This window comes from Struthio camelus, chromosome 1 (assembly GCF_040807025.1).
Source record: "Struthio camelus isolate bStrCam1 chromosome 1, bStrCam1.hap1, whole genome shotgun sequence".
Classification (NCBI taxonomy): Eukaryota; Metazoa; Chordata; class Aves; order Struthioniformes; family Struthionidae; genus Struthio; species Struthio camelus.
The window spans coordinates 60,060,747-60,083,852 of record NC_090942.1 but is presented as its reverse complement, the minus strand read 5'-3'; the positions used below and the strand labels follow the sequence as shown (position 1 = coordinate 60,083,852).

The 23,106-nt window shown below is 42.5% G+C and overlaps 1 protein-coding gene across 1 annotated transcript in view; it reads left to right on the top strand.

Moving 5' to 3' along the window:
• The first annotated feature begins 1,850 nt into the window (after positions 1-1,850).
• The window catches only part of ISX (intestine specific homeobox), a 69,808-nt gene continuing 48,552 nt past the window's right edge, over positions 1,851-23,106 (top strand). Inside the window, exons 1-3 of the mRNA XM_068943637.1 lie at positions 1,851-2,224; positions 20,791-21,204; positions 21,810-21,873. The gene's annotated coding sequence lies outside the window, so the exon portion shown is untranslated. The remainder of the gene's footprint in view (positions 2,225-20,790; positions 21,205-21,809; positions 21,874-23,106) is intronic.

Here is a 23,106-nt window from a genome sequence, read left to right as displayed (position 1 = left end):
ATTAGAAAGAGGAATATAATAAGTAGATCGGAAAATATTTTTCTAAAATAGTATCCAGCTTTTGAAAAAATTAAAATATTTTTTGTTTTCTATGCAAAGGCTTTGCATCATTGACTGTTTGGGCATCTGATGGTGCTTCCGCAGAAAGTCTGGCCAAAGGACAGAAGCAACCCCTAATCCATATTCAGAATGGATTTGTTGTAGGTTACACATGCCTTCCCAGAAAAAGGCAGCAGAGGCTGACTGAAGGATATAGTGCCAGTTCATAGGGGGAATCATAGCTTTAAGCATCCAGCGGGACTTTCCACTGGTTCTATGGCTCTCCAGCAGTGAAACATGCTTTCCCTTGGCTCTTCACCGCAAGGCAGTGAAAGACAGTAGGGCGGGTGGGCAATCTAGTTTTAGATGCTCTGTGAGAAAGCAGATGAACGAAGAGCCTTCTCTACACAGCTGCAAATGCAGCTGGCATCTCGTGCTGTTCTGAGCACCACGTCGCTAGGAAGATATTGACAAGCTGGAGGGAGTTCAAAGATGAGGCACAATTATTATTAGGTAGCAGGAAGGCTTGATTGATATGGAAAGATTAAAAGAGCAAGCTATGTACATCTTGGCAAAGCAACAACTAAAAGGAGATATGATAATCACCTCCAAATAAATTCAAGGAAAATCCCAAGAGGGAAAGACTTTGTGCAGGCTTAGTACAATGGGGCGTTGCATAATAGGATGAACTTTAGAGAAGGCAAATTTCTGAAGTTTGAACGTTAAGAAAAACTTCTTCCTTTCTACTAAGCTGTGGAAGAATATCCCTGGGGAAGCATTGCTTCAGGACTGCTTAAGCTAATACCAGTCCCATTACAAGGAAAGACTTCTGGAATAAGTCTGCATTGATCAGAAGGTGGAATAGACCCTCAGGTCAAAAGGCATCTCTCTAAAGCTGGGTTGCTCTGTATTTGCTGAATGCTTGCTAAACAGCTTGCTGATGTTGTTTTGCAAGAGGGGCATCTTCTGGTCTTCAAAGCCATTGTGATGTGTCATTCAGTGAGAGTGTCTCTGGTGCCTTGTGCACCAGCCTGGTAACTCTCTCATGGAAAAGCAGTATTCTAAGAGAAAAACAGTCTGCAGGATGTATTCAGCAGGTTTTCTTTATTAAAGAGTGGAGGGACATGGCCATGTAAAAAGGAACAAAGGAAACAGGTGGCACTGCACAGTGTATTACAGTGAAACTGTTGAATTACTTGCCAGAAGAGTGCTCTGAGTGAAATACTGCAGTAAGGTGTTTTGAAAAGAATCTGCTGGTGCCAAAGCCACTAGCAATGTAGAATTAGTAGCCAGGCAGAGTGTACTGCTGTTTACCAAAGGTGCTGATTTGCCAGCAAAGGCCAAAAAGGATTTTTTTTTTCCATTTATGCAGAACACTGCAGACCTGTCTGCATACAGTATTTTAAGGTTTCACCCATCATGTCAGGTATTGACCTCTGTAGAAGAAGAATAACTTGCAGAGCAGGATATGACTTTTCAATAAAATAAGATACATGAAATAAGACAACACTCACCTGATCATTTGTCTGTTTCCTTAGATGCAATAGGAATAACAGGAAAGTATCTAATCTGCTCTGCAGCAACTTTGCTAATTTTAATATATATATATATTTTTTTAATTTAATTTTTTTAATGACTTTTATGCCATGATATATGTGAGGTAATTTACTTAGAGATGGCCTTACAGGGGAACAGAGGAGTCTGTAGCCAGCTCAGCTAGGTCCTGGCACAGCTACACTCAGCAGCCTGAGCAGCCTATTTTCCCTCTGTGACTGAGCTCGCTCAGACTATTTCAGGTTTATTCAGGGATGAGTGTGGAGGTAACTTTACCTTATTTTCACTTTTCCAAGTGTCCCTAACTTGAGAGCAGCTAAACGCCATATGTAACTGAAGGATCAGGACATTTCCATTCTTTTTCAGTCCTTTTATTCATCTGAATATTGACTCCTTGTTTGTATTCTTTCATCTTTCCTTGGCCTGTAGTGTAGCTGTAGTGTTAGCAATTATTTATGGGAGAGCTGCTGATGCATGTGACAAGAAATAGTACTAATGGTTATGTCTGTTAGCCTGTAAAATAGCTCCCTCAAGTAAACTGGTGGAAGTCTCATCACTTGGATGTTTTAAAACTGGCCTGGACAAAGCACTATAAATATGCTGCAGGGAACAATCTTGGAGTCACAATGAGGTAAGTAATGGATTGCTCTCTCTTTCTCATTGTTCAGCCTAGTAAAAAGCAGTGTGCAAGTATTCAGGCTACTGTAGGGTTGTGCTCGTTTTGCCTGTCCTTTGGGGGGTCTCTAGTGGCAGTGCTCCTATGAAAACACAAGGCTAAATTTGTCTTTCTCTGGGGAGATGGAGAGAGGAAGAGGGAGGGGGAGAGAGAGAGCATGAGAGCATGTGATGTTACTTATATGGCGCTACCATTGTGTCCTTAGGAAAATCACCTTCACAGGGCCTTCATGCCAGGTATCTTCATTTTACCAACAGGAACTAGAGCTGTCAGGCGGGGTCAGTACCTTGCCCAGGGTCACACAGGATGTGTGTGGCAGAGTACAGAAAGGACTCATGTTCTAACCAAACCATGGGCAGACCTTTTACCTTTCAGTTTACTCTTCAGCACAGCGGTGCTTGCTTCTTTCAGTAAATTCTGTCCAAAATCCTTGGCACGGAATGAAATTTTGTCTTTGTACAGCTTTGGAGCTGCTCACACTGGGAATCTTTTCTTCCCCCTAAAAGCTGAGGGGTTAGCAGAGGTAGAGCTGGTACTTTCCCCTTCCCCTGCTAGTTTTCACCCTTTATATTGAAAATCTTTCAATTTATTAAACATTTTCTTGGCTCTAATCTGCCTCATAACCATCAAACAGTTCTGACAATCCTGTGATTTTCTTTTTTGGGGGCTTGACTTTGTTGTTGTTGGAGATACTGGTAAATCAATGGTTGGCCGCTGAGGAAAAGGCTAATGCGCTCAACCCTAGTAAACCATCATGGCATGTTTGTATAGCTTTGGCCATAAATAAATACTATGAGGAGATTAACAGTTCATAGATTCAAGCCACGCTGCAAAGAGTTTACTTTGAACTAAGGAGCAGAGAACATTAGGAGTTGTGGTGACTAGTCTCTGTTAACCTGCCAGGAAATGATAGGCCTAATAAATTATGCTACCTTTTCACTCCCTATGACACACCTCTAAATCAGGTTAAGGTTAGCTGAACTGGAGCAGTCATGAACTACATTTGGTTACACAATGTCCTGCACTAAGAGAGTTCTGAGCCAAAAAGCAGTTAGTTTTTCAGTTCATTTCTACAGTTACTGCTGAATAGCTGGTAGTTGAGCTTGGAATATTTCTCCCCTCTAATTTTGTCTGAATGTTTTCTTTTGAAAACATTGATAGCAATGCAACTTCTGCTGCTGCCTTTGCAACTCCATTCTGTATGTAATAATGATATGCTGCATAAGGATGTATTTTGTGAATGCTCTCTTAGAATCAGACTGTCCTCCTTTTTTCTGGCATCCTGCTCACCCACCCAAGTCCCTGGTAGGGAATACGTGCTATTCCAGCCCCTATCTGTACATTCAAGAGGCCTGTCTCAACAGGTTGAGGGAAATGAGGCTGCATCTGGAGTACTATGTCTAGTTTTGGGTTCTGGTACCAGAGAGATACAGACAAACTGGACAGCCTACTGGAGGGCCACCTAGATGGACAGGGGACTGGAGAATATGCTGCTTGAGGAAGCGCTGAAGGAGCTGGGTTTCTTCAGCCTAGAGAAGAGGAGGCTGATGGGATCTAATTGCTATCTTCAACTACTGAAGGGGGGTATAGCAAAAAGACAAGAGGCAGGGGTCACAAATTGCAACAAGGGAAATTTTGATTGGATGTAAGGAAAAAAAAAAATTCACCATGATGGTGGTTAAGCATTGGAACAGCAGCCCTGAGAGGTTATATAGCCTCCACCCTGGGAGATTTCAAAACTCAGGTAGACAAGGCCCTGAGCAACCTATATTGAAGTTGGCCTTGCTTGAGCAGGGAGCTGGACCTTCTGATCTAAATTACTCTATTCTTTTATGATTTTGCTTTTAAAAATAAGGCTAACTATTTTGGGATTCAGGTAGAAAACTCAAAACATCTCAAAATTTAGATCAGGCTCAGCAGCTGTGGTCATTTTGGAAATTTTGACTTGCAGTCTGTTTTATGCCTCAGAACTTCACCTACTGTACCATGCACAAAACAATGCTGTTGTGGTCTCCAGATATTTGGAAGGGAGCAGTCAAATATAAGTACTTTCCACAGAAGTGAAATTCTAGGAAGGAATCCTCCTCTTACTTCAAAAATGTTGAAACAGAATTGATTACTTTATTTTTTGGCTTGCTGACTTTCTGCCTGTCAAAAAGGCTCTTTCCATTGCATCCCTGAAGACAGAAAACAAAGTTGACAAATGCCTGCTAGGCAGGCAGCTCAGGAGCTGTCGTTTGCATTTTCTCAGTGGAAAATTAGAATTTATTGTCAAACTTGAAATTTCTCATGGCAAAATTTCAGTTACACAAAAAATACTTTTAAGCAGGACAATTCCTCACTAGCTTTTAATAAGAACACATCATTTGTCCATTTGTCCATCTCATCTACTTAGCCCCAACATGATTATGTCTCTTGTCGTAAACTTACCAGGCAACATAATATAATAGATCTCCTGTCACAACCAGGGCATCTAGGTTTTTCCTTAATAGCATTATTTAATAATAATGGTTCAAGTGCGCAATTAAAGGCAAGTGAAAGCCAATACTTGTTTCAGATCTGGCTAGAGTTTACTCTGTGATTTAAGGAAATCCATTTAAAAATCTCATTTTCAAAATGAGGATAAAAATACCCGATTCTATGTGGAAGGAGCTGTGACATCTTAGGCTGAAAGGTCTGAGTCAGGTGCAGTGTGCAGCCTTGGCCGTTTCTGTCCTCCTCCTTCTCCTGCCTCATTTGATGGAAAGACATCATGCCAGCTAGACCAGCTAGGAAAGACACTGTTGTGAGGAAGGCACAGTCAGCTGGCGAGAATTTGTTTTACTGATTTTGCTGCTGCTGCTGCCTACCAGCTCGTTGCCTGGGAGTCTTGCCCTTGCCTCTGCGGGGCAGCTAAAATCCTACTGAAAGAAATCCTGTTCCTCTGTTAGACTTCATGAAACCCAGCTCCTCTTTCCTTGGACCCTGGACTCTGTTGCTTCATGCCTGATGTTGGTATAGCTGACATTCACTCTCGTGCCAGTCAAAAAATTATAGAGGCAATGATTTTTCTGTGGATGCTGGACCCTGGTAGAGGCAGTATTAATAACAATCTTCCCCCTGCTCTGACATATCTGGAGCCAACTGAATCTGACTCAGCTTCCAGGAACACACCTTAATGATGACCTGGTTTAAACCCAAGGAAGCTGCTGATGGTCAGTCACGGTCTTTGGAGTGTGCCCTGAAAATGCAAGCTTATTTCTTGCCTTACTAGAGTAAAGTAAGGAAATGTTCATACATAAATGCTCTCAGTGTTAGAGTGAGGTCACTGGGGAGATGTATTTGGGCCTGCTCCTTTTCCAAAGCCATTCTGCAGAAGTCCTATGGTAGCTGTACTTCCCTCCTAGAATCTGCTTCCTATGGGACCAATGCTATAGCCAAAGGAAAGGACTGGGTTCTGGCATGGTCTGCTTAGATCCACAATCAGTGCAAAAGGCTTTACCTGGAAGACATGCATAGTTGGCTGAATAACAGAGTTGTCTGGTATTTCAGGGACAAACCTGAGGCTTTAATTGAAATTCATTTGATGGCCAATGCTCAGCCCCTATTAGGCAAGAATCCACATTGTAAAGTGAACTAGCTTTGCACCTGTTTCATCCCAGCTGGCATCTTCTGCCTGAGAAAGGCACACTGCTGCAGTAAAAGGTATTAGAAGAATAATAATAAATCTATCCATAGAAGGCTTTGATCAAAGAGCTCTCTTTTTTCCCTTTCTTCGCCTTGCTCTCTTTTTCTTTTCTTTTTTCTTTTTCTTTTCTCTTTTTCTTTTTCTTTTTCTTTTTCTTTTTCCTTTTCCTTTTCCTTTTCCTTTTCCCTTTCCTTTTCCTTTTTCTTTTTCTTTCCATCTCTTTTGTCTGATTACTCTAGACAACTGTGTCTGATGGCTAGGGGAGTTAATTGTGGTCATAAAAGCACTTGTGAGGCTGGTGGGTAGTACTATGTGAATTTCACATACCCTGGTGTTGGCTTGCAGCAAAAGGAGCATCTAAGCAGATTAAGCACAGCATAGCTTTGTTCATCATGTCCTCAGTGCTCCAGCTTCACTCTCTTCCCACTGCTGACTTTGTTTTGCCTCCTGGAGTTGGTTCTAGATGTTCACCCTTCCTTTGACAATACCTTCTTCTCCCTCTCTGCTTCCAGCACAACTGCTTCAGCCCCTCCAGCAGCCTTTGCATCAGACTCAGAAGATCCAGGTTCAAGGCCCGACTCAGTCATAAATTTCATGCATGCTTTTTTTTTTGGTCACTGCTATCTGTGTGTCAGCTTGCCATCTGTACAGCAGGGGTGTAATTCTACTTTCTCCATCTTTCTGTGGGTGCCTCATAGGAGAAGGTATTGCCTCCAGCTCTGTGCAGTGCTTACCTGGCTCAGCGCAGAGCTGGCTCAGGTTGAGCACCCTGAAGGCTCCTACCTCTCTGTGCCCCTCCATGGGGACATGCTCTAAATAGTTGGCCACAAACACCCAGCTCTTGATGGGCTTTATGGTATATATGGAGTGGTTAATATACAACACTGGATGGCTCTTCTTTCTTAGCACAGAAGTTTCTCACCTGCCCTGTCTCAAAACTGTTCGTCTCACCCTTCTTTACAAGCCTGCACTGTGATCAAGGGAGCTTTGTGTCACGTTTCACTGATGACCAGTATGATGTACCCAGCCTGGGATCACTGAAGAGAAAAACCTCCATTTGTTCTAAAGGCAACCCTCCAAATCTCGTCACAAGCAAACAGACAAGCTTGGCAGAAAGAGCCCTTTCTTTTGTGTTGCAAACAGAAAGAAATAATGTATGATCTAAGCTCCCAACCATGCTTAAATATTTTTATTCTGATGTTTCCCTCAGTGCATGTAATCAACAAAAGATCCATTAGTCAGAATATTCTTTTTCTCTCTAAATAACTTCCTGTCTGTCTGGTTTTAATTATATCAGTGACTAGGCAATTGTTGCTGTAGCGTAGGTTTACCTGAAGAACATCCACTGTGCTGCCTGTATTTTCATACCTTAGTATAAGCCTTTTGGCTTAGTGTAACATTAAAGGCTTGAAATCTAGTGCTCCAAAGACAAAGGATCCTGGAAAGTAATGCTGTAAAAGCAATAGCAACTCAGCTGCACCTAGACACCTTCTACATTCGATGCTAACATATTAACAAAAGCAATAACATGATACCGTCTGTATAACAAATGAATCTGGAATAGAAAACGGTCATTGTGTTCAAATTACTCTGGTTAATATTGTGGAATAAACTCTATGTTTTGTCTAATGCTTGAGCAATTTCATCTCAGAACCTGAACACTAAAATATTGATGGCTAACAAAATAGTAATCTGGGTTTGTGGACTATTTTAAATAAAAATCCCTCCCCTCCAAAAAAGCTAACCCTGGTTTGTCTGTGACATTTACAAAATCTCTGTGTCAGCAGTAGAATGAACCCCCCAAAATACTGAGATTCTTAACAGACAAAGAGCCAAACATGAGCTGCTGGAGGCAAGCAGAGCAAATGCAGTATTTGGATATATCTGTAAAGGATAGTGAGTCACATATGGAAAAGACTTTACCTCCTATATGTTGCATGGATAGTTTAAATCTAGAGGTATGTAGAAGTATGGTTCTGAATGTGGAAGCCCCTGCCTTTCCCTTGAGAGAAACCTAGAGCCCACGTTTGCTCCAGGCAAGGCAGTCATTCCCAGGCTCCTTGCTGAGTCCTTACAGCACCAGAGAGCAGTACCCTACACTGCAGTAATCCTTGCCCTTTGGCAGAGCAGCAGCTTTTCAGCCAGCCATGCCCTACATGGACAGGAACTCAAAAGAAACAAGAGCACAACCTGGAGCAGCTATGAGGTGAAATCCTGCCCTTGCGATAGTCAGTGGCTCCCTCTGAGCATCTGCAGGTGCTCAGGAAAAAAAAAAAAAAAGCGGTGATAGCATAGTGTTTACTATAAAAACTGTAAAATAAAAAGTTCAAGCATAGCTGATGTTCCATGATAAGCGCTGCTGACAGATGAACAGTGAGTCATGTTCTGGCACTCATTTTTTACAAAGGTGTAGCAAAACTGGACAGGATGGAGAGAAGAGTCACAAAATGTAATTCAAGGAGTGGGAGTGGGAAAAGAACAAAAGAGCCTGCTGCCTTTCAGCGAAAGACTTAAGGAGTTCAATCTGTTTTAGTTAATCAAAAATAAGATTGAAAAGCGGCGTGGCTACCAGTATAATTACCCACATGGGGAGAAAATACTGGCTACAAAAGAGATCTTTAATCTTGCAGAGAGAGACATAACAAGAACTAATTACCAAAGGGTGAAGCCCAGAAAATCCATTGTAGTAATGGGGCACAATTTCTTAGGAGCACAGATGATTAATCAGTGGAACAATATACCCAGGGAAATGGTGAATTCTCCATCTCTGTAGCCAGGCTGCATGCCTCTCTGTAAGAGAGGCTTTCAACACAAGATGCCAGATGCCGTACAGGGGCTCCAAGTGAAAATCTATGGCCTGTGTTGTACAAGAGATCAGACCAGTGCTGGGCTCTTCTTTCCTCTCACACCCATTTCTCCTCCACATCTGCACAAAGACCCATGGCCCCACAGCAATAACTCCGCTTTCTTGCCTTAATTTTGCCACTGTTCCTGCTGACACTTCTGTGGCCAGGGCTAGGAAGAGGGTTTGAATGCCCAGCTTTTGGCTGCTCCTGATCTCTGTTCTTTCCTTGGGGCAGGACAATATCTGTCACTCTCTGCTTCCTGCTCATAGGCCACCCACGATGCGTCACCCAGATTACTATCTCTCCTGGAGCTGCAGCTACGCTCTGAGTGACATGCAGGTCCAGAGAGGGAGTCCCAGGTAGAGTCCCTCATGAACTACCACCTGTGATGGTTATAATAATAAAAATATTTTCTCCGTTGAGCCTTTGCAACCTTACAGGGGTTGACCTGACAGAAGTGCCGGGTCTGCCTTTCCTTTCCCACCCCAGCTCTCCTCAGGACTGCATTCAAACACCCCTGAGTGCATGGACTGAGGGCTGTCTCTTAACTGAGATCACCTGTTGGGCTTGAAGCACTGCCATTTACTGTGCTTTCTCCACGCCCAGCAACACTTAACTTATGATGAGATCTGACAGTATAGCACCCTGAGGCGTAGGAGTCAGTCTCGTCACCCCTCCCACTCTCCATTTACAAAAGTAGTTCTTTCCCTTTTTATATCTAACCCACACATACTGTCTCACAGGTGATATATCCGCTACTACAGATGGAGCATTTGTAACCTGCAGAATCCAAGCCAGTCTGGAGACAGAAGGTTTCACTAATTTGATACAGCCTTGTAATAAAATGCCCCGCCTGCTGGCATTTCAAGGCCAAATGTACTTTAGTGGGGAGGAGGTCCACTGATGAAACCCATCTATCAAGAGTGGTGCAAAGCTCTAGAGGCCTTTCAGATTCCTCACGAAGCCTGGGCAATCAGCTTGCATTAATTTCTAAAAATGCCTTTTTCACCTTCAGCTAGCAAGGAAACTTTCTCTTTTCTTCCTAGGGGTGGGACACTGCTACTACAATCTATGCATTTATCCACATCAGCCTGTATTATTGGAAGCAACCATATCTGAACCTCATTTAAAGGATGCCATTCAATTCCAGCCGATGCGAAACGTTGCTGTCTATATGGCTGAAGCCATAGCAAGCTTGAGAAGCCTCCGCTCTGTTCCCTTCCCTAGCTTGCAGATAGCCTCTGACATCAATTCAAAGTCTCATTTTTCAAAGTAGCTGAAGGATTGAATTCCTGCTCCATGAAAGACCAAATTTCAATCTCTGACCCCCGGGTGACAGCTGGGCTCCTCTGAGCCAATGCCTGTGAAAACTGAGGACAAAACAGCTCTGATCAAAGGGGAAGACTCTATGGAAATTATTCAAGTGGGGAGCAAGTGCACTTCTTGTCAAGGAGTCTCTAAGGAATGTAGTCAGGCCTGTCTTTGAGAGAACTTTACTGCCATCCGTGATGTTAACCATACAAAAAAAAAACATTATTCTCCTCACTTCATCCAGTCGTTCTCTCTCCCTCCCAACAGAACTGCCATCCATGCAGAGTGATGACCCAAGAACAGGAAACTGCCAGAGGCCCCATGAACTCTATATGGGACTTACTGATCTTTTTTGTTGTTTTTGGCATTAAAAAAATGCTACAGTAATGTATGTGATATAATTCTCTACCAAGAAGCAGGAGAACTTGACCCTGAGTTTCTAGGTGAGCTGTCAAAGAAATAACGCTAATTTCTTACGGTCTGGAAATGAGGGCTGAATAAGGGAATTGCACAGACAAGGAATGCAGCTTATAGATGCAGATGAAGTCTAACCCATTCAGGGCAAATTTAATTCCAACATTGAATGCAGTTCTAGAGCTCACTCTAAAGCCTGTCACTAACCCTGGATCAGTTCCATCAGCCCAGGTAGAACTGTGTAAGACACTGCAACCAAAGAGCTTAGGTGCCAGCCTGGGAGTCTTCCATGGTTTTCCAAACTATCAGGATGTCCCGAGCTCACAACATTTTGCCCTTCTAGTGTCAGAAGTGGGGGTGGAGGGGAGCCATGAAGGAGCTTCTCTACGGGAGATATACACACATATATACATATATATATGTTTATAAAGAGAGATTGAAAAAGAGAGAGTGAAGAAACTACAAAATCCATAAGCCAGTTACAACTGGCTCTGTTGCCCTTCCATCTTTTTCCATATATAATGTAGAATAGGCCTTTCTCACTGATTCCAAAATACTCATTGCAATAATTCCCTGTAGCAGAGAATGATTATTTACTACTTGCACTCTCACTTCAGTATTTTTCATACAGGAAATATCAAGCTGCAAACATAAAAGAACTGAGGTTAAAGAAAGTTACTTTCATTTCACTCAGAATGACATTCTGAGAAGTGTTTATTGCCATGTAAAAGCTGTGAAGTGTATTTGAAAATAGATTTTTTTCACTGAAAAATTCTATTATTTCCAGAGTTTTTGTGGGTGATGTTTATCTCTTGATGCCAGTTATATGGCATGGAACAAAGCCACAAAACCAAACAGATCACTGAGTGTTGATGAGAGGCAAGGGGAGGCTGGAGTAATGAAAAAGAGAGAGGCACCAATAAAGTAAATATCTTGGTGTGACCTAACTTGTGATGTCAGCCTCTGACTACTGGTGATAACCTACTGAAAGTTACTAGAAATCTTGATTTCATCAGAAGGTCTAAAACCGTTAGGGTCATGCCTGCAGCTGTATTCAGTATAGCATACTGATGTTTCCTCCATGCTAACAACAGTAGTCAATTAACAAACCTTCCAAGCCAGACTAGCAACTGCAAAAAAGAGATGCTAAACCAGTCTCTGAAGTGCTGCAGTGCACAAAGCGTGGGCTCGCTCCATATGTTCACTCCTTCCTTGCAGGGTAAACGTCAGTGTTGCTTTTGCATGTTTAATGACAGTTTTCTACAACCCACTGAGCCTAGGAAATATTAGAGGAGCTCCGAGTAATTAAATTCAATTGGAGTGAGGCCAGCGCATCTCACCATTCTTCAAAGTTGGTGGAAAACATACTCCAGTAAAAGCTGTGGGTAGCAAGTTACCCAGCACCAGACAAACCTGCCAACCTGTTTAAGGTTTGCCTCAAAGAGGTAGTCCTGCATGTATCCTTGACTGAGCATCTGCCAGTTCACCATCCCAGGCCTTAATGCTTATTTGCAGCCCCTGCACTTACGCTCAGCCTCACCCTGAGCTCTGGGATTAAGTAATTTATAGAGCAAATAAATAACAAGAGGCTATGAATCATGAGGCTATTATTCCTTCAAGGGTTCCTGTTCTAATTCAGAGCAGAAACCTTCTAATGATGCCATCAGCTGCAAGATAGGAAGCCTGAGTCATCACAGCCCCCTGATAAAATGATACGTATGCAATACACAATTGCCTCTTTGTTTAGATAAACTGGCTTTGTTATCCGCAAGCCCTTTGACTGCCTGTAACAAGGAGAAAATGGTTTGATACTTCCCTCCTGCAAGTTGAGAGCCAACATGCTGTAATACACCCACCCTCTTGCTTCCACTTAAGTGTTCAGAGATCATAAATGGCCACTTTCAAATTATGAAAAGTGTGCCTCTGCTCAGCAGAGTCCTATCATGTGCCTACTCCACCTGCACAGACCCCCACCCATCTCCCTCCCCCTTCCTATGAGTTTTTCTGTCAGTCATGGACATGGACTACACACATGACTCTGCCATAGGGCTGCAGTGTCCCTACAGGCTAGAAGAGGGAGATAACACAACAATTGCAGCACTGAACTTTTGGGCAGGTATCCTCAAACTGGCATCCAGACCCTGTGCTAAGGGCCCATGAACTTTATGGATTACAGGGAGATGTTCCCATTCCTTCTTTCCAAGAATAGAGAAGATGAGAAGTTTGCTCGTATTCAGTGGCGGGTTTAGAACATGCCCTTCCTAGTGGAAAACCTGGGTTTGTTTCCCTGCTCAGAAGAAATTCATACCTATCTTTCCCACCACTCCAGTGAGTCCCTTAACAACCTGCCCATATTCTAGGCTTTCCCAGTCCATCTCCAGCCTGGCCCATGATGCAGACAGGAACAGCTGATCATCAGGTCAGACAGCGAGACTATTAAGAGGGACTGTTACTCTCTACTCCAGTGATTAGAGCATTTGTGTGGGATGGGAGGATATCTGGGACTGGCATCTTACCCTAAACAGTTGTGGAAACATTAGACAGCAGTTCCCCAAGGCAGAGCTTATTAGCTTGGTTGCATTAATATGACTGTAATGCCTTCACACTGGAGCTTGCATGTCAATGCCCTGCTGCACTGTGGACATACCCAGATGGCTAATGGCTAGCTCAGATGACTCTGCTACGTTTAGGCAAGACCACCGTTGGTACAGGAAGTCTCATACAGCAGCAGAGGACAGAGCACGTACAAGAACCATACCCACTTTCCTTTGCTCAAATCACTTTGCCTGAGTGAGTGGCAGTGCTCTGCTGGCCCCTTTGACATGTGCTTCTAGAGCTGCTTGTAAGAAATATGTACTAAATTCATTTACAGGATCTCTAGCTCTGCTCTGTCAAGCAAATCCTTGCTCACTACCTGCCTCTCAGTATCTGTTGCTAGCGTATTGTCTCTTGTATCAACCTCCTTTGGCAGATACGTATGAGAGTTGCTCAGAGACTGGAAGACAACGCACAGTAGACAGAGTTTTTCCAGCCTTTTTCCTGCAGTAGGTGGCTTCCATATTGCCTTTCATAGCTGTAGGGTTGAACCCCTTTGTTAGTGTTTTAACCAGGCTTGCCAAAATCTCACTGTTTCAGCTTCAGAGTAGGAGTTGCAAATGTTTATCTTTGATTGACTGCCAGATGTTTCCTCAGGAACAAGAAGAGGGATGTGTGCTTAGTGATGCCAGCCTGCATCCTAAACTACAGCTTTCCAGCTCCCACCTTTTAGATTGCACCTCTGTTCAAAGCATAGCAGAGGCCATGAATTGCGGAAGACTATAAAGTCCAATTACAAAAAAAAAAAAAGAATAAAATTCAGGAGTATTTTTCTTCCTTACCCTGGATATTTTTTTTTGTAGGTCAGAGTAGTAGGGGACAGTGCAGTAAACACCCTAGGAAGAGGGCTTCTTTTGCCTGGAATTTGGGTATTTCAAGCTTATTTCAGCTCATTAGAGCCATTTGGAATGCAGCCAGTTCATTATGTATTGAAATTTGATACAGGGTATGTGTGATATTAAAAACTATGCCTGTAACCCTATTTTATAAAGACTTGCTGCCCACACAGACTGTACACATTGTGGTCATCCTGTTGAACTCCCTGGAACTGCTCAGAGCATGTGAAGTTAAGCATTTGTGTAAGTTTTTACAAGATCAGGGTTGTAAGAGGCTTAGTAAGGGGAAAAAAAAAACCTTTACAGTGCATGGCTTATATGAGATTTTCAAATATTCATAACTCACTCAAATAAAAATCAATTTTCTTCACAATAAGGCTAGGCATTGCGACTTAGGCAGAGCTATTTCCATGCCAAATCACAGTTTTCAAATGTCAGCCATTTTGGCAGTAAGGGTTGCTGAAAAGGGTCACAGAGATAATGGGAGAAATGTATTCTGCTTCTTATTCTCACTTGAAAATATTCTGAATACTTTACATGTAAACTTTTCAAAACTATTCACCAAGCATGGGAAATTTCAGCCTAGAAGGTGGATATTTCATGAGCCAGGACTATTGGAAAATACAGTTTTATAATGAAAAAATAATGTTGCCATCTGAAAAATAGTGTTATTTGTCACTCACTTTAATACCTGATAATATAGTTTTATAAATATACAAATAACATATCATTTTGCATCTAGGACTTTGATTCTAGGCTTCAAAGTGTTCTAGGAAGAATGAAGTAACCAAATATGAAGAAATATGATAACGATTTGGTTTGTTTTTTTCCTTTCACTTTTGAAAACTGAAGCACAAGAAGCATTAAGATGTTAGTGTTTGCCCATTTGGGGAGAACTGATTAGGCATTGGCTTACTTGGCTTTACAGCACAATCATTTTTCTGTAATCCTGCAAGAATTCTAAACACAGTGATAAAAGAGTTGTTCATGCCTTTTTCTAGTGCTAAACAAGAGACCCCATTATCACTAACCATCCTCTTGAACTTGGACCTAGGTCTCTACTGTGCTGCACAACCTTCTGCAGCAGAGCAACTCTATCAGCATCAAAGGGAAAAGCCAGTGCCTTCAGTTCCAAAAGTAAAGCTACTACTTCACTTCTCAAAAGGAACCCCCCCAAAAAAAAACCCAAATACTCATTTTCACACCAAACCTCTTGTCTTTAGCGTTCAAGCTAAACAAAAAATATTTTCTTCAGGCTGCAGTGTTCCAGCTAAGTTACCTTCTTTAGTCACAAGACTTAATTTAACACCTGTTGAAGTAAGCGGAAAAATTCCTAGCATTTGAATGGGAAGTGGTCAACCTTATGGAGAAGATTTGGGCAGATATGATATTCAGCAAAAAATGGTAGCAATGTGTGCACAAATATGTTGGTTACACATGTCTCAACCACAGTGCAAGACAGTAAGATTTGACTTGTTTTGGTATCCCAAGGAAGAATCCTAGATGAACATGTGATTTAGCCCCTCATTCCATGTTGATGTTGCCTCCGCTACTTGCTTATAAACACATATAGCATTTGGTAGGAATTCTTGTTTTTATTTTTAATGACAGGTAAACTGTGATTCCTTGTGACAGCAGAACTGCTCCATAGGAAAGCTCCATCCTCCAGAAACACGGGATGGCCGCTTTCCAGAACCTCCCACAGACTCTGGCCAATCTGTCGAATGCACTTTCTCAGTCTGAATCAAAGCAGCCATGGAAAAACAGCAGAAAAGGCAACAAGATTAACAGTCCTTTCTAATGACTGTTCAGTACACAGTATCATAGGATGCAACTCTGAATCTGGTCCTGGGAAACATAGCTTATCTTCCACATTTGCTTTGTACATCAGGAGGTGCTACACCTTTTTTTGAGCTATGTAACTCCCCCTGAAGCGCCAAAGGTTTTCTCTGTTGATTTTTAATTCCCTGATCTCTTAGCATAAGCACCTTCTGTAATGTCAAAGGAGGACATAATTCTTGGCCGTTTGCACAGCCTATGCACTGGCATGAACTGCAATTTTATGCAGATGAGTGTGAAATACAGGAGCTGACACAGTAGAGTAGCACTCTGCCTAGTCCACTGTCCTACCTCCATATAATAAATGGTACTAAGTGATATCCAAAAGAAACAGCCTCCAGTCCCACCGTCATCTCAGAACCAATTCACCTTTCTTCCAGCAGTCCTACAGCTTTCACAGCTGAGATCCTATCTGCATGAAATCTGCAGCCTTGGCTTATGTTATACAAACTGCAGCCTCCTAGGATCACGGCTACGTGAAAGGGTGGCAGGGAAAACACCTTTTTAGAACAGAAGTCCACAACCAAAAGAAAATAAGTCACACACTACCACCCTAGGCAGATACTGTGGCAGCAGTCATAACAGTACTGCTGCCTACAGCATTTCCTTGCTCCCCTCCAGTCCTTGTACCACTTTGGAGTGACTGAGGTGATACTGATGGCACCTGTGTTGCCATTTGGGTATATAGGGGCTTTAGGATGTGACAGACTTTGCAAAAGGTACAAAGTGACATTTAAGTCAGATCTAGACCTAGGGTAGAGAAGCAGAAAGTCAATTCAGGCAAATATTCCTGCTTAATTTTAATACATTTGTTATTCACATTTTTTTTCTTTCTTTTGGCATAACTGATCTTTTGGAAATTAAAAAGAAAGATTCAGCAAATTCGCTTTGGGTTATAATGAATAACAGCTTTTGGGACTATTGCAAAGTGCCTGCATTAGGACAAAAATATAAATTTGTAGATGCACACAGAGAAAAAGGATAAGGAGAAATGGAAATTCTAAAGTAACATTTATGATTTATGGAAAATTCTTCATGTTACTGCTAATCATAATGGACTCCTGCTGCTTATAACCTTATTGTAATCAAAAGGGTATATTCATTTCTTGCATAGTTATGTGCATATAACTTCTTTTGAAGCTAATAAATTTTATGCACTTGCTGTGAGGGGCAAAGAGGTGCCATACAATTAAATAATTTACTGTGGCTGCATTGTAAACGATAAAAGTGTCCTATAGTGGTAAAATTATAGATAACTGCCCATTTTTAATTTTAAAAGGTATGTACAGCATTGACTCTTCGATCTTGTGCTGGAGGGGAGAGAAATGGTAGCAGGCATTAGAAATGGTTGGAGGATGGATTTCTCTTCATGACCAAGGCCTCTATAGGCCTCCACTATTCTTGCTACATGGTCTATAGGAGGCCGCTAAACTGCTTTCCAGCAAAGCTTCACATGGGTACAGGCATGCAGGGATAAGTGAAGAGACTGGGTGAACACCACGTGCTTTGCCATGGCTGAAGCCCTGGAAGGAATGAATGTTGGCGGGACCAGACCCTGCGCTAAAAATATCCTGGAGAGCAACTTCGAACAGATAGCAGAGATGTCAAATGGGGCTATTTCACAGAATCACAGAACGGTTGAGGTTGGAAGGGACCTCTGGAGATCGTCTAGTCCACACCTTGCTGCATAGGCAGGGTCATCTAGAGCACATTGCCCAGGATATTGAATATCTCCAAGGAAGGAGACTCTACAACCTCTTTGGGCAACCTGTTCCAGTGCTCAGGCACCCTCACAGTAAAAAGGTTTTCCTCATGTTCAGATGGAACTTCCTGTGCTCCAGTTTGTGCCTGTTGCCTCTTGTCCTGTTGCTGGGCACCACTGAAGAGTCTGGCCTCATCCTCTTGACACCCTCCCTTCAGATACTTATACACGTTGATCAGATCTCCCTTGTCTTCTCTTCTCCAGGCTGAACAAGCCCAGCTCCCTCAGCCTTTCCTCATAGGAGATGCTCCAGTCCCTTCATTATCTTAGTAGCCCTTTCCTGGATTTGCTCCAGGAGCTCCCTGTCTTGCTTGTATTGGGGAGTCCTGGACTGGACACAGTACTCCAGGTGAGGCCTCCCCAGGGCTGAGGAGAGGGGCAGGATCACCTCCCTCCACCTGCTGGCAACACTCTGCCTAATGCACCCCAGGAGACCATTGGCCTTCTTGGCCACAAGGGCACACGGCTGGCTCATGCTTAACTTGTTGTCCCCCAGGACACCCTGGTCTTTCTCTGCAGAGCTGCTTTCCAGCAGGTCAACCCCCAGGCTGTCCTGCTGCATGGGGTTATTTCCCCCTAGGTGCAGGACCTTGCACTTTCCTTTGCTGAACTTCATGAGATTCCTGAATATATTTGACCGGGAGGAAAACAATTTCCCTTTTTCAAGAGTATTAGGGAATCTGCAAGGACTTGTCTTACATATCTTGGTTTGGTGCAGTGTAGATGTGATCCAATGGTCAGGGTTTGACACCAGTGTCCATACTGGTGTCAGGATGTCTAGCTGGCATAGGCATTCTGTGTCATCCCATCTGAGACAGCGTGTCCCGCTCCACCTTGGACAGTGTGACCACAGCTGCAGAGAAACTGGAGGAGGATCAGATACAAAGAATGTCATTTTGACTGTATCATTCAATTTTGTATGGCAAGCTGAGGTAAACTTTCAATATTAGAAGTCAAAATGGTACATCTTTACTAGTAGATTAGAGCAGAAAGTTGGCTAAAAATGTTTAAACCAAAACATTTCCATTGCAGTAACTGAGGTAATTTCCCCCAAGATGATGTATAAGAAATTTGATAAAGAACTGAAGATCCTAAAGAACTGTTTTGATTTTAGTGAAGCAGCATTTTCTAATAGAAAGTTGCAGTCATGTTCTCCAGTCCTAACCGATATTTTCCAATCCTCTGAATTTCTCTAAATGTAACAATAAAAAAGGACATAATGTTAAGAGCTTGACAAAACTGGAAAAGGGACTATGCACTTAGGTAGCAAAGAAACAAATCACAATAGTACTGTTCAATATGTGTACAAGTGCTGTATTAGGCTTTTGAACTTCACACAGTCCCAGGATGCCCTGACATGAGTGTTCTTGAATACAGCAGTGACATGATACCTTAGGAAAGCAAGGATTAGTGCAGAAATCAGGAAAAAAAAAAAAAAACCCAAAAGACAAAAACAAAAATACAGGTTCCAAAACTGAATTCATGAGAAACTTCCTGTCACTTTCAATTTAGAAACTTCAGTTTGGAACAAAAGGTACCTTGTAAGCTGGTAGAACTTGCAGCAGAACTACTCTTCCCACACCTTGTCTTAGAAATCACTTAGAAATTGGCATCATGGTCTTCTCATGTGATATGCAGAGTTTAATGGAGGACCTGTTACCAGTAACAAACCATCCTTGTCGTCAGTCCTTACACAGCGCACAGAAACCCATGAACGTTGTGATCTGGAAAAAAGGACAAATATCTAAGTCCCTATTTATAAGCACCACAAAATAAGTGGTGCTTATTCTCAGATGTGCCAGACCACCCAAGGCTCCGGTTTAATTGCTTTCAGAGGCTGTGGACAAACATCCTCTTCCAGGTCCAGCTGTGCAGCTGGGTGTTACCACTGCAGATGCTCATCTGCTTTATCCCCTGTCCTCTTCTTCCTGCCTCTTCCCTCCCCTAGCGTTAAGCACCCTTTCAAACCTGCACTTAGTATCAGCACTACTTCATTTGTGCCAAGTAAAATCATCTGGGTTAGTTTAAACAGTTTAAATAGGAGGTGGCAGTAGTGACTGCAACCCAGAGAGATGGGAAGCAGCAGTCTTAGGTTAGAAAGGCAAAGATGAATGGCCAGCAGGTAGCAGCTTGGGAGGTGAAGAGGAGAACTAGAAAACTCAAGTGAAAAACAAAGGCAAAGAGCTAGTTCAGTTTTAACTAGTCCTTTCACAGTGCTGGAAAAAAATGAAGCAGGACATACTTTGGCCACCCCTGTAGGTCTGACACACTGATCTCGTGTCATCCTGTATCTCTGATTATCCAGGCTTTCTCATAATCTGAGGTACCTCATCTCTCATGATTGCAAATAGGTTGTTCATGTACAGCTGCCATTCATCCACATTTTTTGGAATGCATCCTGTATTTTTCTACCTGGAAATGCTGTGCAGGTACCTTTTGAGGTCCTTGTTTGTTTGACATTTTCCTGGGATTTTCCAAAAAATGCTGCTAGTCAAGTCTTGTTGCTCAGATCAATCAGTCCAGAAAGAAGCAGATTTGCTGCCTGTGAGAGACACACTAAAGAGCTGCGATGCAACCAGTAAGTGTCCAGCTCCTTACATGTGCAGAGATGTTCCCATCCAGGAAATCTTAGTCAGAAATGTGGCAGTGTTACCTGAGTGGCACACATAGTACATCCAGTGCTTCTGGACCAGTCAGGCCTTCTTGCCTGTCTGCTGACAGCACAAGGTCATTGATTTAGGGATGCAGCATTTGCACCTGCATCACATGTTCTCTTTCAGTTAGGGAACCTGAGTGACAAATCTTGTAGTCCTTTTTATTTAGGAAGCAATTCAGGCAGAGCCTCCTCTCTCACTCCTTTTCCTGCCCTCAGCTGTTTGAAAATGCCACTATACAGTGTTTACTAATAATATATGTCAAAATGGCAGCATGCAAAATAGTAGCCTCCTTGTCCTTGTGTTTTGGGAGCTGGGCTTAGTGATGTGTGGGGAATACTGGCAACTTTCTCGAATGAAGCTCAGTTGCAGAGAGATTGGGAATCATCATCCAAATCAAGAGATCAGACTGAAAACTGGGGTATGGGATGGAGTGCAGTCAGTGAAAAACTGAATCAAGTACTTAACTAAGAAGTCACCTTGCTCTCAGTGAAGACAGGTCATAAACCTCAAGTCCCAGAAGGTACAGTTTAAGTAATGAATGTCCAAGTCTCCTTTGTGATGTACAGAAATGTGACACTTCTTTCTCCTCCTCAGCTTGTCCTCTGCCATTGTTTGATTCCCAAGGAATCTCCATGAGGTTGTGGATTCTTGACTAGTGTACGAAGAGGAGCAGGGAGCATCCATCAAGGAGTTATTCTTACATTTTTAGTCACTTACTGTCCTGCCCCAGCCAATTAAGCAGTTGTGTTAGAACCTATTAATAAGTGACTGGATTCTGCGCTGGAGGATGTCGCATTTAGAGAGGTGAATGAAATCTGGGCTTGTCTCAGTTACAGCACTACAGAGTCCTCTGGATTAAAAATTAAAGGGAGATATTTGTGCTAACTTTTCTCATAACCTGCAGAAGGATTTAAACAATTTTGAAACCTCAGACAGCTTGAGAGAGAGATTCTGCAGCTGTGTTACCAAGCAGTTATTCCTTGTAACCCTGGGAAAGACAGGGTAAAGGTAAGACCTTGATTCTTATTTCCACTACCCTGGCAATGGAAAGGGACCTTAAGGTGAAAGCAAATATTCTTTTTGTACATTTCTCCTTGCTGTTACCACCAGGGATAGATCTATAGGGAAGGGGGTCGATGGGGTTGTAGCTCTGCTTATAGCATGTTCCGATGCCATGTACACTGTTAGCCACAGGTGGGGAAGGGGTTGCTCCTCTTTCCTTACTTCTTTCAATTGTGGACACAACCAGCTCAATTCTATACTATTAAAATATATAAAAATACCTTTCCATAAATGAGAACCAAAGCCCATACACATTTTTGAGATTAGTCCCTTGTTTTGTTTAATTTTGTAACAGGTAGTGAAATGATTATTTGTATAGCTACAGTTGTGTTACAGAGGTTATCTTTCTTGAAACTTTCTGGAATGGCATTAGACAGCAGAAATTATCTTTTTGTGACTGATAGCACCTGCATGTTCGCAGGTGCCTCAAAGGCATCTGTCCCCATTATAAGAAATCATGGGTGGTTCTTTAAGAAACTCCAATAAATTATGTTCTCAAAAGAAGATGTGCTAATATCTCTATATAATATTATTGATTTTTTTTTGTACAGGTAGAGAAAATTTAAGCAGAGGTGTGAAGGACAATTACTGTATCCCTTCTGCTTTATGACTCAGGTCTGTCCATCTTCAGACCCTTTCCTTCTGGACTCACCATTTGAAGTCTCTTTTGCTTTTCCTTTCCAAAAATCATTCGACTCTGAATGGTCGGATTTGCTAGGACAAATTCTTCTAATTCAATGTAATTAGGAACACGGTAAATTTCAACTCATGCACAAGAGATGAAAGGTAACAGCTAGCAAGTGATTATTTCTATCAGTAGGTTTCTGTATAGCATTTCAGACAAAACATTCTTGCTCTTAATAGCTTGAATATCTCAAAAGAAATCCATGGTAACTTGACCAAGAGTGTTTGAATCTTTTCATAGTCTGGATCCTTTTCAAGAAATAATGACATTCAAATGATCTTAATGAAGAAGATAGTATCAATACAATGTGCCAGTTCTGTTGCTTAGCCACTCAAAGTTGGCACTGGCTTCACATCAGGTTTGTTCACTTGGTAACTGCAGGGTGCTAAGGCCCTGAACCGAGAAAACAAGGAAGCATGTGGCCTAACTGCAAGCCTGAAGGTAATGCTTCAGACTATCTCATGTTTAATGCTACATGCCTGCACTAAGTACCTTGCAGAAACAGGGCGGAAAAGCAAAGAGGGAGGGGAATTTGGAGTTATTTGCAAACAATACTTTTTGACAAACAGATTCCAGTGTAGAAAAATTGATGGTACGCAGCACTGGGTGCAGCAGGCTCCTTCTGGCAGATCCAGGATATATGAGTTGTTCACATCAGATGCCTTAATTGTCTGGAGGATGAGGATGCACAAAACTATTGTCCTACACTGCACTGCTTCAGACTGCTATTACTGGCACCTTGAAGCGTGGTAAGCCCACTGGAGCAGGGATTCTTTACTATGTCTGCTTTTCTCCCTTATGGCAATGAACCTACAGCTGCTTGGTTACAACGATCCCTACATCCACTGTGGGTGAGAACTACAGAGACATGGGTCCTGGGAATTATCCAAGTCCACATCCACCCTTTGTCAGGGTCTGGCAGGTAGGTCAGCCTACCTGCATGGCGTGCCCCAGACTTGATAGCGTACACAGTTCATCTCTGGGCAGAGAGGGGATTCTTCCCTCTCCACCTTCTCAGGGTGGAAAGCAGAATCTGATTTGCCCTGTTTACAGGTCTGCTGGTGTGAGAAGATTAGAAACTTTGGCCTGAAACAATGCAGTCTAACTGCAGAAACCACAGACCTCCAGACTCCAAGCTTGGGGAAAATTCATGATAATTATTG